General features: G+C 61.8%; 1 protein-coding gene across 2 annotated transcripts in view; it reads left to right on the forward strand.

Annotated features, from left to right (window-relative positions):
- The window catches only part of RXRA (retinoid X receptor alpha), a 251,977-nt gene that overhangs the window by 130,432 nt on the left and 105,498 nt on the right, over window positions 1-16,047 (forward strand). Inside the window, exon 1 of one of the 2 annotated variants that reach the window (XM_050760116.1) lies at window positions 8,202-8,223. The exons of the other annotated variant lie outside the window; for it this stretch is intronic. The gene's annotated coding sequence lies outside the window, so the exon portion shown is untranslated. Of the gene's footprint in view, window positions 1-8,201; window positions 8,224-16,047 lie in introns of those variants that run through there. 2 annotated transcript variants of the gene reach the window in all.

Here is a 16,047-nt window from a genome sequence, read left to right on the forward strand (position 1 = left end):
GGAAGCTGGGAGTCTTCTGTTCTCCAGCTCTCCCGACCAGCCCATGGCCTCCCAGGCAGCCCACGCCCCAGGGCTGAGCAGAGAGTCCTGGGCTCTGATTACATTTTATTTTTTTTCTAAGCTTGTGACCAGCTCTGAAGTCCAGAGCAGTCGAAGGTCCATTTAAGCGGTTACTTGTCTAAGCCCTTTTGTCAACACAGCCTAATCCCTCCTGGGGGTGAGTGGCGGGCGGAGGGCCTGGCTTGTCTTGGCCCGGCTGGCCGACCAGTCAGACCTGGAGCTGCTGGGGGAGACTCGGCCACCCCTTGCAGCTGCCCGGCCACTTTTGGGGTCTGGAGTAGAGAAGGCTTCTTCCTCCCCGCCCGCATTCACTGCTGCTGGGCTTGGTGGGCCGGGGGAGGATCCCGGTCAGTGCCCACCGAGCCACTCAGTGAGGGCAGGGATGAGTCCAGCATCCAGATCTGGAAGGAAAGCAAGGCCGAGGGACTCGCCAGAGGCAGCCCCAGCTTCCTGGCCCTGCTGCCCAGGGCTGGCCGTGCTCCTACGCCTGCTGGGGAGAAGGCCCTGGCTGGCCTTATCCTGAATGGTGGGACTTAGGCGGAGTCCACGGAGTCCAAAGGTCTCAGACCGCACCAGACCCCATGTGCCTGTGGAGAGACCCGCCGGCAAAGCTGTAGGCCCACTGACCACTCTTGGAGTCAGGGCACTCAGGGACCTGGGTGAGCTTGCAGCCTGGGTGAGGGGCTTCTGGTAACATCAGAGCCCTTGGGACCCAAAATAGAGCACATTCCGGGGCCTCCCGAAATAACAGGGTCATGTGACTCTCAGGAGGCTGGACTTGGGAGTCCCGCTCCGGCCTGACGAGGGCGTCTTTTAGCGTGGGCACTGCCCGATGGCGGGTGTTTGTCTTGGTAAACTCTGGAGGGGCCCTGTTTGTTGACTAGGGAGGTGTCAGGGTGAGAAAAATGGCCCAGTCCGATGGTAGCCCTGGCCTTGCTAGCCTCCATCTTTGCCTGGGGCTCACTGCTGGGCCTGGACCGGAGCACGCAGCTGTGACCCTCTGCCCAGATGTGGGTGGGATGAGCTGGGCCCCTAGGAAGGGCTGGTGGGGGGGCGGGTGCTCTGAGTCCCTTGGGGTGTGGAGTGCAGGTTGAGCCGGCAGCCCTGGTCACACGGGCAGCTGCTGTGACTGGCTCCTGGCTCTGCCAGCACCTAGTGGTTCTTCCAGCTGTGCCTGTCCTTCAGGGCCTGTGGGGGGCTCGCCTCCACCAGGAGGCCCCTCTGACTGCCCTCTCTTGACCCCTGCCCCATCTTCCCCGTGGCTGTGCCGGAAGTCTCTGTCCGTGGGCTTTGTTTCCTCCCCTGGGAAAGGGTGCCTGGAGGATTTGCTGTGGAATTACTGTGGGAACAGGGGGTACTCAGGGGTGTGCCCCTCTGCCCCTGGGGGCTGGTCGTGCATGTGGGGAGGCTCTGGCATCAGGAGAGGGTGGGACAGACCTCAGCTGCATGGAAGATGGTGTGGGGGTGGGGTGAAAGCCTTAAATGCCCACCCAGTGCCAGTGGAGGCTGCCTGGGAAGTTTCATTTCTTAGGTGACGTTTGGTTTTGCCATGGGTCAAATGTTTCAGGGCTGGGACCTCGAGTGGTGAGCAATGCCTGTCCTCTGGAGAAGAGGGCACAGCTGTCCCAGCAGACACAGGACAGAGGCCCTCCCCAACCCCCGGCTGGCTCAGGGCTGGGGCACTGTCACTGGGACCTGGGCTTTGCAAGCCAAGACCTGCCCCTCCTTTCCTTCTCTGCTGGGCTTGAGTTTGTATTTTTTAGCTGGCTTTGGTGGCCAGGGCCTTGGGGTGGCCCGTTAACTGGTGTGTTTTCATGGGAATTAGCCATTTGCTGGGCTAGGGATGAGGCTGGGGTCTGGGGCTACAAGGGTCTGGGGGGCTGGCCTGTGGCTTTTGGGGGCTGGTGTCCATTTGGGGGTCACCTTCCAGACCTTTGTCCTGAGATTCTTAAGCTGATCAGTTTTAGGGTGCTATGGTGTGGGTAGAGGGGTTACTCTCCTCCGCCTGCACCTTACCCACCTGTCTGTGTGTTTCCATTTTATAGGGTGCAGCTCCGTCTTTCATCCTTCCTTCCCCTCCTCTGCCCCCTCCCATTCAGGGCCTTTGTCACCTGCAGGATGGAGGTAATGGTGGTTTTGCAGGGATCCCGGGATCAGCACCTTCCCGGAAAGAGGTTCCGACAGGCGGTGTCCCATTGCTGGGCGGGTGGTCAGGCCACCTGGGGTTGGGCCTTCTGTCCTCGCTGCCTGCCTGGTCTGCTCTTTGGCCTCTTGGGGCCTTGGCTGTCCATCTGGAAAATGGACACACTCGTTGGCTCTTCCAGATGCTGGAGAAGGCAGCCTCGTGTGTCATAGGCTGGCTGGGAGTTCGGGGAGTCCGTTCGTGGGTTGTTTCTGCTAGCCTGTGGCTGGGTCCTCTCTGTGCCTCCTGCTTGGGTTAGGGTGGGGCCAGGTTTCCAGCACTGGACCAGAGCAGGCCACGATGGTCGCTGGGCTGTCAGGTGTGGAGGAACAGACTCAGGAATAGAGGACGTTGGGGACACTGAGGTAGCCTTTTCTGTGGGTATAGGCCTGCCACTGGAGAGCTCTCACTGCTGCTGGGGCAGGGACCCTCCTCAGAGGCCCAAGGAGGCAGGTGGAACGAGGGACCACGGTTTGCACACCCACCCGAGCCTGGTGCGAGATGTTCTGAGCAGTTGTGCCCCAGCGCCTCACAGACAGGGAAATTGCGCCCTAGAGTTACAAAGCAATTGTCTAGCTCAGCAGCTGAATGAGCGTGAAATGGAGCAGAAAGCAGCTAAGGAAAATTGGCCCGGCCACCGTGGGGAGAGCGGGTGCGAACCGCGTGCGGGGCCTGGGTGTGTTCACGCTCACCATCGCGCGCACACGGAGTCACAGGCTCTCACCTGGCGCTGCTGGCCACTGGCCCGTGTCCTGGTGTGCCCATGAGTGAGCCAGGCCTCATGGGGTCCCCCAAGGAGCACGGTGGTCCCTGCAGGATTTGTTCGCCTCCTTTTTTTCTACATCTCGCCAGCTTGTCCAGGACTCACCCTGCCCCCATGAAGGTGCCGATGGCTGCAGCGGGCGCCTGCTACCTGCCAGGGACTTTATTTTTGGGACCTTGCGGAGGTGTCACAGAGACAAGCCCACTTAACGGATGGGGACACTGAACCCTGGGTGAGGTCTGTGGGCCAGCCTTTGTGTCCCGCTATGGGGTCTGCTTTTTCTCAGGCACTTGACTAGCGGGGGCTGCCTTGAGCTCCAGCTGGGAAGACCCGTGCCCAGAGTGGGGGCTGTGCTGCCCCAGGTCCTCCTGCCCCTCAGCATCCTCAGAGGCTGCTCACCGACCAGGGTGGGTCTGTGCCCCACGGTGGTTCCCGGGAGCCCCATTGCTGGTCTTGGCCCGAGTGAGTGACGTTTTTTGTTCTGTGGGGGCACTGGTGGAGGGCTGAGGTCTCACCTTGCCAGCTCTGTGCCCTGGGACTGGGCATCTCGGCCCCTTGTGCTGGTTGAAGGCCCTCTCAGGAGTGGCGATCCCTTGATCCTCTCTCCAGGCTTGTCCTTGGCTTGGGGTGGTGGCTGGGAGAAGTTCCCACTCCTAGCTGGAAAGCTGTAGTTGGGTGAGCAGCAGAGGCCCAGCCTGGAAGCTGTGGCTTGCCCACCTTCTCACGCCACCAGGACAGCGCTGTCTGCAGCAAATTCCTAAGGGACCTGGGGGAGTGGACAGGGTGAGGTTGGACCCCGGGGTCCCAGGGCAGGGCAGGGGTGAGGTTCTTTCTGAGGTCCTAACCCAGCACACGTGGCCCACCCCATGCATGCAGGCGTCGGCCCCAGCCTTCCCAGGGTGACCTGGCAGAGCCTTGACAGCCCTGGCTGGGGACGCCGGGACTGCAGGTGGGCTTTTCCACACGTGGCTTAGGGAGAACCCCCTGGGTGCTGGCCTGGTCCTGCTGCCTGTGGAGGAGGGGTGGGGGAGGGGTGCCCAGCAGTAGGGACAGCAAGGTCTGGCCTGGAGTGGGTGAAGGGGGTGAGGACACAAGGGTGGGGTTGCAGGGCTGGAGCCAGGAGGGGGTTCACGTGGGAGGTGAGGCTGGATAGGGCCTGTATGCCGGGCGCAGGTGCATGGGTGCCTGGAGACCAGGGGATCCCAGCATGGTGCTCCTGGCTGGGATGAGGCCCCCAGCGTTGTGCAGAGGGTGGCTTGGCGGCAGCCAGGCGAGACCTGGAAGGCGGAGGTGACTCTCCAGGTGGCTCACTGGTTTCAGGTGGGCCTTGGGGCCCCTATGAATGGCCGTGCACCCTGGCCCTGGCTGGGCTCCTCAGCGTGGCAGCCTGGGAGGGGGGTGGAGGATTCCTAGTGTCTTCCTAGGGGCGTAGGCCAGGTCCCTGGGCTGGCCTGGAGCTTGTCTTTCCTGGGCATGGGTATGGGTGAGGTACCTTTTCCCTGGCCCTGGCTCCACCTCCCCTCCCTGGGCACTGGATGAAGTGTGGGGCAGGCTGTCCAGGGGAAGCAGAGCAGCCAGGCCTCTTGTGGCCGGGTCAGGGATGCTGAGACTGTGGAGGGGACCAGACTTTGGGGCTGGGGGGTGAGACATTGAGGGGTCCTTGAGGGGATCAGAGCCTCTGAGGTTCTCTGTGTCAGGAGTTGCCACAGGGTCTGCCCTGCACAGCCCACATCTGGCTTTGATGATTGGCTTCAGCTCTGTCGCCTCTTCCAGGCGCTGCCTGCTGGGGCAAGGGACCCCAGGAAGCCCTTGGTCACAGACCTACCTCTGGGGTGACCCAGAGGCCGTGCCTGGCCTCCCTGCACCTCTGTTGGCCGTCCAAGCCATAGTAGTTTCCAGCTGGGCCTCGGTTTCCCCAGCTGTACCTGGGGCCAGGGCTGGGGGTGATAGGTGTCGGCTCAGACTGCTGCTGTGCGTGCGGGGTCTGGAGCCTCCGGCGCTGAGGGGAGGGGAGAGTGAGTTGGGCCCGGGCCAGGCCGTGTGTAAATCCTCCAGCCGCCATGGATAAACCCTCGGAGTTCAAAGACAACCCCGGGTGCGGCCGCCGGCTGTAATGAGGTTACTGATTCAACAGGCTTCCTGGTGCTGCAGCCCAGAATGCAGTGAGGCTGGGAAGCCCCAGGGAGGGATCTAAGTATCCTGTAATTGACCAGTTTAGCTTAAGTGTCCACACTGGCCCTGGGCAGAGGTCAGGCAGTGACAGCACAGGTGGCTGGAGTCGCTGGGGTGGGCTCCCAACAGCTGCTGTGTTCGAGCCCCTCTGAATCGGGCGCCTCTGGGCCTGGGCCACCCTGTGCCTCTGCCGGGACTCCCCCTGCCTGCTCTGCCCTCTCCGCCTGTGTAGGCTCAGCCTGCCTCTGCAGCCAGAGCCCACCTGCCGAACTTGGTGCCCCGCAGCCCCCTTAGTGTGCACGGTATAGAGCTTGGAGTGGGGCTGCGGCTTTGGACTTGTTGCCCGGAGCCTGCATTCAGATCCCGCTGGCAACCTGTTGGGTCTGTGCCTGACTATTGCCCAGTTTTCTCCCACCCGAGGGCCGTGGGGTGATCCCACGCCTGTGTTTGGCGTTGAGGCTGCTGCTGGTGCAGGTGCCTGGCGGGTGGGAGCTCTCCACGTGCCAGCCACCCATCCAACCTCCTCTTTATTCCCAGGCTTCCTGAGGGCAGGGCCCTTCTGAGGTGTGGGCACCCCTGCAGCACCCAGTACGGATGTGCCGGAAGGGCTCACTTGACTTAGATAGTGGAATCAAAAGCATGTCTCCTGCTTGTCAGCAGTGGCTTCAGCACCTGTGCTTGGGGAGGATGTGCCTGGTGCATTGGAGAGAGGCTGGCTGGCTGCATCCAGCTCCTGGTTTCCCGTCAACCCAGGCATGGTGTCCAGAGGACCACCTTGGTGACCGTTTGCTCCTCAGAAATAGGACTGGGCATTGGGCAGCAGTGTCAGTGACTGCTGCAGTGATAGGGTGGGCTGTGGCAGTAGTGGTGTGTGCCCGGCCGTCCCTCGAACTCAGCTTTCTGCATGGTGGGGGCTGTTCTCTGACCAGGCTGCTGTGTAGCCCCGGGTAGGTCCCTTCCCCTCCCTGGGCTTCAGTTTCTCTGGGGGCCCTCTGGCTGTCAAAGCCTCTGCCTTGCCTTCCCGTCACCCTGCCTTTGTTCTGATGTGCTGTTGGCCATTTGTCAGGGTGGCACACTGGGGACCAGCTCCCTGGAAAATGGCTGTATGCCCTCCCCAGCTGAGGGGACACGACCTGGGCTGGGGTAGGGTCTGGGTTGCTGGGGTCCAGGACGCCATGGGCTCTGAGCCAGCCAGGGTGGGTCTGGGTCTGGATGTGTACTGGGCGTATTGTGGTGAAGCACTTTTGGGATGTGAAGCTTACAATGGGGAAATGGTGGCCTGGGGGCATGGCAGAGCAGAGGCAGTAGGGGCCACTGATGAGTGGCATCAGTCTCCGTGACGGTTATCACTCAAGGCCAGGCTAGTCCTTCTCTCTTTGGGCACTGACCTCCGTTGCCTGGAACCTTCTATGGCACCACATTGTCCCTAGCACGGAGACCAGGCCTTCACCTGGTGTCACGTGGCTCTGTAGCTTCTCCTCCCTCATTAGGCACCTCTCACTGATTTTCTCATGTCTAAAACGAACTGGTGAGGTAGGCTGCCCCATGCGATGAGTGAGCGCCCCTCTGAGTCACAGGCTGTATGGCCCTAGGCTAGCAAATTCACCTCACTGGGCCTCAGTTGTCTCACGCGTAAACTGCCTGGGGGAGGTCAGGGAAGCTTCACAGAGGAAGTGATGTAGTTGGGCTTTGAGGGATGAGTAGGAGTTTGTTGGGTGGGAGGTGGGGAAGGAATCAAGGCAGAGAGAGTGGGTGGACTCTCTCCAGGGGGATCTGGTTATAGCCAAGGGTACAGGGAAGGGATGCCTGAGTGGGGGGCTTCCCCGTAGGGTTTCTGAAGGAGCTGACTGTGTGACCAGGCTCCTCTGGCCTGCCCCTTGCTGGCTGGCTTCCAGCTCTGTGCTGGTGCAGACCCCTGTGAGCACGGGGCTACGGTCAGCTGGCCTGGGACTAATTAACCTTGTGAGCAGCTCGGGCTGGGGGTGGGTCTCACTGCAGCCTGGCAGCCCCCACTGGCTTGATGTCCCCTCTCCTTCCTGCCCAGGTCTGAAGTATGACTCCCACTGGTGCTCTTGTGTGGTACCCCAACTCGGGGCTCCGGCTTCCGGGGTGTGTCTGCCGCTGGGAGGAGCGGCCGGGGCCCTTCCCCACCACCTATTCGTGTACCCCTTGGTCTGTCCCTGTAGTGTCCTGTGGTCCTGCCTCGGTCCCTGCCTCTCTCTGTGGGCAGCTTAGGCGCCGTTTGCCTGGAGGCCCCTGTGTGAGTGCCAGGCTGTTGAATGGCTTCTCGCCCTCTCCCCACCCGGAGGGAAAAAAACAGCTCTGACCATGGGCAGAGTCCACGGGAGGCGGCAAAGCTGTCCCTTCCCCACCCCTTCGTGGACTTTCTGCCCAGGATCAAGGTTGAGGTGCAGGGCAGGGAGGCGGGGACTCCATCAGGGGTGCCAGGTCACTCTGGGCACAGACAGTGGTGAGGCGGGCCTGGCGGACAGCACCGCCCGCACTGTGCCGGGCCAGTGGAGGGGTGAGGACTGGAAGGGCAGCGGGGCCTTCCTCTTCCCTCCCCTCAGTCTCCTGGGCACAAAGTCGGAGCCACCCGCCCTTGTATCCTGTGTGACCCACCTTCTCCCGAGGCTGGGATCACAGGAGGCGCCACCCCTTAGCGGCAACGTAAGAGCTGGTCTCCAGGCCCCTGCAGACAGTGGACCCGGGCATTCTCACAGCCTGCGTCTTCTCTGCCACATGGACTTTGTGGACTTTGTGGACTTTGTGACTTGGAACACATTCCTTCCTCCCTCTTGGTGTTGATTTCCTCATTTGGAAAATGGAAGGAAGGATGCCAGGCAGAGTCCACGGCGGGAAGTGTGCCGCCGTACCCTGTGGCCGGCCGGAGCCTCGGCGGATGTCACCGAACGGGCGCTGCTTCTCTTCCCATGGGGCCCTCAGACCTCAGAGTCTTTTTTAACACAGGGCTGGCTCCAGGCACCCCCTCTTATGGCTCGGAGCTGGCTCTAGGTCTTCGTGGCTGCTGAGCCCACGGTGCCAGGTGCTGTATAAGCCTCGTGAAGTTTGTGGCATGAATCCATGCGGTCAGCCGACTGATCCCCTCAACCCTCAGGTTCAGAAATGTGACGGGGGAGCCCGTTCCTTGCAAAGTGAAGTTCTCAAATCATGAACTCCCCTCCTTCTGGAGGCTGGTCGAGTTTCCAGGGAAGGGAAGTCCTGCTGTGTGTGTAGCTCAGTGTTGGTTTCTTGGGGTGGGAGTAGATGGGAGGGTCTGCGACTGTCCTTGAGGACTCCTTGGGCCAGCTGGAATCCCTGGGGGCCCTGGGTGGAAGCTGAGGCTGAGGCTCGGGGTTGGTGTTGGGGGGGCCCTGCCTGTGGCGAGGCCCCATCGTCGCTCAGTGTGTTTGAGATGTGGCTGCCGCCGGCTGCTGGACAGAGCCTGAGAGTCCTTGAACTCAGATTCCCACATTGAGAGAGGGAGGGGTGCTTGGCCCCAAATGCCTGGCCTTGTTGGGGACCTGGCTCCTTCCTCCGCTGGTAAGCACGTCTTGTTGACACTTGTAGCAGTGTGGGGGTCAAGGCCAGCCACGAGAGAAGAAGTAGCATGCCTCCCACCTGCCTGCTGTCTGTCCGTCCGTTCATCTGTCTGTCCGTCTGTCCACCCACATCCATCAGGCTCCTGCTGGCCACCAGCAAGGCCCAGTAGAGCCAGGCTTAGCCCTGAAGTGGGCGGTAGTGGTCCCTGGGGTCAGGTGGCCTGGGGTCAGGTGGCAGACCCCAGTGCTGCTACTTGATGGTGTATGGCCTTGGACCAGATGTTTTAACTCTCTTTGGGTCTTAGTTGTCTTACCTGTAAGGTATCCCTGATCCCAGTCTGGGGTGGAGATAGTGTGAGCATGGTGGTGGGAGGAGGTACTGGAGGCAGAAGGGACACGGAGGAGGCATTAGCGGCTCACCCTGGCATGCAGAGAGTTGGGGCTTTTGAACTGGGTCATGAAGGATGCGTAGGAGTTGGCCTGGGAGAAGCCAGTGTCTCGTCCCCAACACCTGTGTCTTCGCTTTGCGTCATCAAAGGCTTCCAGGGCAGAGCTCGCTGACTCTGCCTTCCCTTGCATCAGACAGCAGTGCGCCTCCCCCCGGGGGGTCACCCAGAGACTGTTGGGTGTCCTTGGAGCAGACGTAGAATGCAAAACTTGAACCTCTCCAAAAAGAAACGAGACAGACGGGTTTCGTTCGGTTCAGGTGGCCGCGTGCCAGCCCTGAGCGGTGGCAGGGGAGAGATGGGTCACTGCGCCACCAGTGCTCATGGAGGGCCCCTCTGTCCAGAGCCGCTCTGAGGATGTGACAGGCAGGTCCTTGCCCTCGTGGGCTGCCAGGTCAGCGGGGGAGATAGGCGGTCGGCGGCAGCCACGGACGACGTAGGGCTCAGGAAGGGCATGGAGGGAAACGCTGGGCAGTGACCACAGGGAGGGATGGAGGTGCCAGGAGCCCTGACAGAAGATAGGTGTGTGGTTATGCTGCGCTGTCCCGGGGCCTCCCTGGGCCTCCCTCCGGCTGGCAGGACGGGCAGGTGTGTGGGGCACGGCCATCGCCAGGCATTCGACCCCTGCTGGCTCATTCCTGGCTCCCTGTGGCTGCCGTTGGACATGGTTTCTGAAGAACAAATGCCAGCCGTGGTGCTGGAAGGGCCTCCTCATGTCAGGGGCCCCCTGGCTGCAGGACACAGGCCACTTCCGGTCCCAGATTGACGGGCCTCCAGCCCAAGTGGCGTCTGGGTCCCTCTGACCTGGGCTGGCATCCCCCAGGCCATGGGGTCACAGGAGAGGTCACTGCCACTCTTGCTGGCTGGGAGAGGCGTGTCCCCGCGTGTGTCTGGCCGCGGTCAGTGGCCAGGACCTGCCTGCGTGTGGACAGTTAAGCCTCCTGCCTAGGAAGCAGTGATGCTCGCCGGCTGCTGGTGGGGGTAGGGGAGGGGCTGGCTGCCGGAGCCCACGCAGCCTGGACGTGGCTGATAAGCTGCGAACTCGTTATCGGAGGGGGCAGCTGGTGCCCCTCACCTCACAGCCGGCACCCCAGCCTTGCCCTGGGGCCAGACCCCTGCACTCTGCCCAGCCCTACGGGTGAGGCTGGGGAAGCGAGCAGGCCTCTGTTGGTACTTGGGAGTCTCCAGGGTTCCCCAGAGCCCAGAGATCCTCCCTCCAGGACTCTGGAGACGGCCCCCGTGCTGCCCTCTCTGCTGACCCCTCTGCCCTCCCTCAGGTCTGCCTGGCCGCCTTTCTGAGAACAAGGAACCGATTGTTGTCACCACTGCTGTCTGCCTTCTGCTGTGGACGCCTTGCTTGGCACTGCTGGTGCCCACACCGGCAGGGACCTGGGGACTCGGAGCCAGACCTGGGTCGCCACCCGTGTGCCTGGCGTCGGGGCAGGGCTGGTGGTCACCTGCCTGGGGTTGGCCCCATGGGCTCAGGGCCCTGCCTGCCTGTGCCCTGTCCATGGGGACCCTCTCATGCCCTCTGGCCAGCTCAGAGGCTCCGCAGCCTTGGAGGGCTCTTGGCAGAAAGGCCAGGACTGAGGTGGCTGGCATGGCACCCTCTGCGCTGTTCCTTCCTCCCTGCCTGGCCTTCAGGGGCATGTCGTCCTCCCCAGACCCTCCTCTGGGCACCTGGAGCCAGAATAGCATGGAGTGAAGGGACAGGCGGGCTTACGTGTGTGGCTGGGGTTCCAACCAGGGTTTGTGCCCACGAGCCCCTGTCTGCGTGTGAGCCTGTGAGCCTGCCTGTGAGAGTGTGTGGGTGCCATGCCTGTGTGTGTGTGCCTGTGTGTGTGTGCCTGTGTGTGTGTGCCTGTGTGTGAGCCTGCCTGTGAGAGTGTGTGGGTGCCATGCCTGTGTGTGAGAGCCTGTGTGTGAGCCTGTGTGTGAGAGTGTGTGGGTGCCATGCCTGTGTGTGTGTGCCTGTGTGTGTGTGCCTGTGTGTGAGCCTGTGTGTGAGAGTGTGCGGGTGCCATGCCTGTGTGTGTGTGCCTGTGTGTGAGCCTGTGTGTGAGCCTGTGTGTGAGAGTGTGTAGGTGCCATGCCTGTGTGTGTGTGCCTGTGTGTGAGCCTGTGTGTGAGCCTACCTGTGAGAGTGTGTAGGTGCCATGCCTGTGTGTGAGCCTGTGTGTGAGCCTGTGAGTGTGTGGGTGCCATGCCTGTGTGAGTGTGTGTGCCTGTGTGTGAGCCTGTGTGTGGGTGTGCATGCCCCTGCCCTTGTGTGAGCCTGTGTGTGTGAGTCTGTGTGTGTGTGTGAGCCCGTGTGTGTCTCTGCACATCCATGGCCTTTTGTGAGTCTACGTGTGAGCCTGTGTGTGTGTGTCTGTGTGTGTGTGCCTGTGTGTGAGCCTGTGTGTGTGCATCTATGTGTGTGAGAGCCCGTGTGTGCACACCCATGTCCTTGTGTGAGCCTGTGTGTGCTTGTGTGTGTGTGAGTCTGTGTGTGTAAGCCCGTGTGTGTGTATGTGAACACCCATACCCTTGTGTGAGCCTGTCTGTGTGAACCTGTGTGTGTATATGAGTGTGCACGCCTCTGCCCTTGTGTGAGCCTGTCTGCGTGTACCCGTTCCTGTGTGTTCCTCTGTGCACATCTGTGTCCGTGTCTGAGCCTGTGTCTGTGTGCACCCATGTCTGTGTCTGTCTGTCCCCGTCCCTGTGCGAGCGTGTGTCTGTGTGCACCTGCGTCCTCATGTGTCTCCCTGTACCTGTGCTGTGTCGGCGTGTGTGCGTGTGTGTGCTTCTGTGTGTCTTGTGCCCCACACCTTCTGATGGCCCGCACCTGCGAGTCCAGGTTTCAGATTGGCCACTGCCCGTGTCTGGCTCCCTCCTTAGCTAAGGGTCCTGAGGGCTGGGGGTCCAGGACAGGAGAATGGGGAGTTGTAGGGGGCTGTGGAGGGCCGCAGGCAAATATATGTTCTAGAAAGACTTTGGCTGTTGTGGGGATGGTGGTTTGGGGCAGACCAGTGATGTCATCCCCTGACTTTTCAGCCAGTTCCCAGGAAGTGGCACACGGGTGATAATGATCAAGCCAGGAGCGAGGGCCGAGGGGCTTTAGGAAGTGCCAGGGAGCACTCTGAAGCAGTATGTTTTGGTTCAATGGGGCTCACGTGGCACCGGCTCACTGCCTGCCCTCTGGCCGCAGCGTGGCGGGTATCATCGACCACCCGAAGCACTCAGACCCCTTTCTGCAGACACCTAAGCAGATGGTCTCGGTGCATGAGCCTTGACCCACATCTCGTCCTGCAGCTGCCTGACTGAGCGATGCCGCAGTGCAGAAGCCGCACGCCGTCCAGGCTGGGCGGGTGGATTGGATGTGTGAGCTGTGGCCCAAGCAGTCCTCCCTGGGCCTCTCGCTGGGGTGTCTCAGCTCCAGGAGCAAGGAGCCTGTCTTCTGAGGAATTCTGTGCCCTGGGAGAATGAGCTGAGCCGATCCTGAAGCCAGGGTCAGTCACGCACGCTTTAGTGCGAATGAGCCTCATGTGAACCCTGGAAAGGCCTCGCAGGAAAGGAGAGGAAGGAAGGCTTCCTCTAATTGTGTGGATGAGGAAATTGAGGTCTGAGAGCGGCACGGCTGGCAAGCGGGGCCAGCTGACAGCCAGGCTGTCTCCTGACCCTGGCCTCGTGCCCTCACCTCCTGATGGCCCACCTTGGGGTGGAGTGAGGGCGCAGATGGGAGGACCCTGGTGGGGACAGGGAGAGGTGGGTGGCCGGAGCTGTGACCGCAGGCCCCGCTGTGGGCGGTGGTACCTGGAGCATGTGGTCAGCACAGCGCGGCACGCTCCCTCCCTCCCTGCACCGCAGCGCTGATGAGGAGGCCAAGCCCCGGAGAGGGGCTCAGCTCCTTGCCTGATATCATGTGGCCAGTTAACGGCAGAGTCGGGATTCGAATCCAGATTCTTGGGACTCTTCTTTGAGCCACTTCCAGCCTGGGGTTCTGGCACGTGGTTGGAGTTCTGGGGGCTGCTAGGGTCGCGGGACATTCCTCCTCTGGGAGGGACCTGGAGCCGAGCCCTCCCTGCTGGCTGGGGAGGGGCCTTGCTTCCTACACAAACAACCAGGCCTGGCTGGAGCCATTTTATTTTTATTTCCTATTTTTACTTCCCCGTTGGCTCTTTTTAGCAACTCTGGGTGAGATAGGCCCCCGCCCTCCAGTCTCCACCCGGCTTCCTGGCCCAGGCCAGGACCTTGGAGGAGGCGTGGGCGTGGGTGGCCCGGGGTTGGGCCGGCTTGCAGCTTGGCCGGCACACACCTGGTGGCAGAACTTCTCTCTTTCTGGGAGCTCTTCAGGGTGGCTGACCTCTTCCCGCCTTCGGGGAGCACCGTGGGGTGTACGTGGTGGCAGGGGAATGTCTTGGTCTGTGACCGTTGCCACCCCTCTTCTGGGTCTTAGCCGGAGGTTGGAGTTTGGGAGGTAGAGGCACTGGGTAGTGTGGCCTGGGAGCTTGGCGCGTGACTGGCAGCGTCACTGCCTGGGGCCTGGCTGGGCAGGGCTGGGCTTGGGTTTGTTGAGGCTCTGCCCACTGCTGGCCTGGCCCCACCTGCTGAGGGTCTGCTGTGCTCCAGGGTCTGTGAAGCCCAACACGGAGGTTAGGGGTGGTCAGAGCATCCGGCTGGCTGGAGCCTGCCTGTGGTGGGTGTTGCTGGCTGGGGGATGTGAAGACCCCGAATGGGGAGGCGTCTCCCTGAAGGCTCTCTGCTGGGCCTGGGGTGGGGGTCCTCGTGCTGGCATTTGGTGGGTAGTGGGTTCTGAACTATGAGATCAGACTGGAGAAAGCCCCGGGCCCACTGTGGATCCCAGGCCAGAGTGAGGGCAGGGGCGGGGGTCCGGGCCGAGGACTAGCAAGCCACAATGTACCAGGTGCCCCGGTGCCAGCTTGTGCCAAGCCCATTGCCCTCCCAGAACCCTGGGGGAGGGAGTTGCCCCCATTTACAGAGGAGGCCTGGGCTCAGGGAGGCTGAACTGATTTCTTCAAGGCCACACAGCTTGTGGGCATGGAGGGGCCGATCCTTGCCCTCTCCCTGCCAGGAAACTGAGGCATAGAGAGCAGGGGTCCCCCAGGTGGTCAGGCCCCAGAGGCCTGCACTTGGGACAGCGTGCTGTGTGGCCTCTTCCTGCCATCAGCGGGGGACAGTGGGGCGGTGCAGGCAGAGTGATAACAGCAGGGTGAGGGCAAGGGACTGCTTGGGAGCTGCTGTGAGCCCAGGCAGGTGGTGGGGCTGCGGGGCTGTGGGAGGTGGCCCTTGTGGTTCCTGCAGGACCATGTGTGGTCTCCAGGGCTGAGGTGGCTGGTGTGGGCTGCCCTGACCTGGTGGGTTTGGGGGAACCTGGCCCCACAGGAGAGTGGACAGTGCTGTGGAGGAGGCTGCTTACCTGCCTTCCTGGCCCTTCCTGCTCTGGCTGGCTCAGCGGGTGGAGCGCAGGTGGTGGCTGTGGCCCTGCCACCGCTGCAGTGACCTTCCCTTTGGATGTGAGTGATGTGGGTGGCATGGCTGTGGATGCAGGCACATGTGGGTGCCGGGGATTGTCGGGTAATCCTTTGATTAGAGGCCAGGAAACCCAATCCCACGGCCCAGGCAGTGGGGGGGACCTCCTTCTAGAGAGGCCCCAGCAGATTATGGGGTTTCCACTTGCCCCGTCCTGGGAGGCGTCTCGGGCCGAGAACATTTGGCCTTGGGAGGTCTGGAGGGGTTTCCTGCCCTGGAGCCCGGGAAGCTGTCTGTGGCCCACCGTTCAGGGCCCGACACAACCTTTTTACATGCTGTGTGACCTGGGGCAGCGAGTCTGTCTCTGAGTCTCGACTTTCTCATCTGTGAAGTGGAGTGAGGGTACTTGCTGCCTGGGTGGTTGTGAGGGCACTTGCTGCCCGAGTGGTTGTGAGGGTTCACTGAAGTAAGGCCTGTCCTTCAGTTCTTGCCTGGGAGCAGGGAAGGGTGCTGGCTGGGGTCCCCTCTGAACCTCTGTGTCTTTGTCTGAGGGCCAGGAAGAGGAGTTTATTCTTCTGGGTTCTGGGGGTCATGCAGGATTGCCCATCAGCATCATGCAGCCCCTGGAATAAGGGGCGCTGAGTGTGGGGCGAAGGAATGTGAGGAGGGCATGAGTGTTCTGTCTCACCGGAAGAAGCATTTTCTTGGGAGGAGTGGTTACAGGGGCAGCTAGTTCTGGAACCATCTTAGGACCTAGAAATTGCTCAGGGCCAGTAGGTGAGACCAGTCACTGGGTGCAGCCTTGACGTGAGCTTAAGGGGTCACGTCCCCTGTCCTATCCCCGTCTTTCTCAGTGACCAGAGGAGAGAGGCGTGTGCACTTGGTGGACTGTCACGGGCCTTCGGGCCTTGGGACCAGCCCTCCATCTGCCCGTCCCCAGCCGGGCGTGGCACTGAGCTGAGGGAGCCTGCGTTCTTCCTTCAGGCAAAGAGGATCTTCTGCAACTGTGGGAAAGAGTGTTTCCTCCTGGAAGGCGGGGCCGGCTGGCTGGGTCACCAGATGGGCTCCTCCGGCGCCTTCTCACCTTCTGGCCAGTCGTTGGCCCTCGTGACCCTACCACAGTGGGGTGGGCATGTCCCCATAGACCCTCCCCACAGGACGCAGCCCTTCCTCATGGGGCCTGGTCCTGCTGAGGTCCCCGGAGGCCATGCCCCATGTGGCCCCACTTCTGTGCCGCCTTTTACACCGTTCCCTCTGCCTGGCGTGTGTGCCTGCTCTGCCCTTCTTTTTCCATCCTTGAAGGCCTGAGTCCAGCGTCCCCTGCCCTTTGAAGCTGGCCCCAGGGACCCGGTAGGCTGGGGCCCATGCAGTACAAATGTGGACAGGTCTGCCCCCACCCTGCCCTGGGCC

This window comes from Macaca thibetana, chromosome 15 (assembly GCF_024542745.1).
Source record: "Macaca thibetana thibetana isolate TM-01 chromosome 15, ASM2454274v1, whole genome shotgun sequence".
NCBI lineage: Eukaryota > Metazoa > Chordata > Mammalia > Primates > Cercopithecidae > Macaca > Macaca thibetana.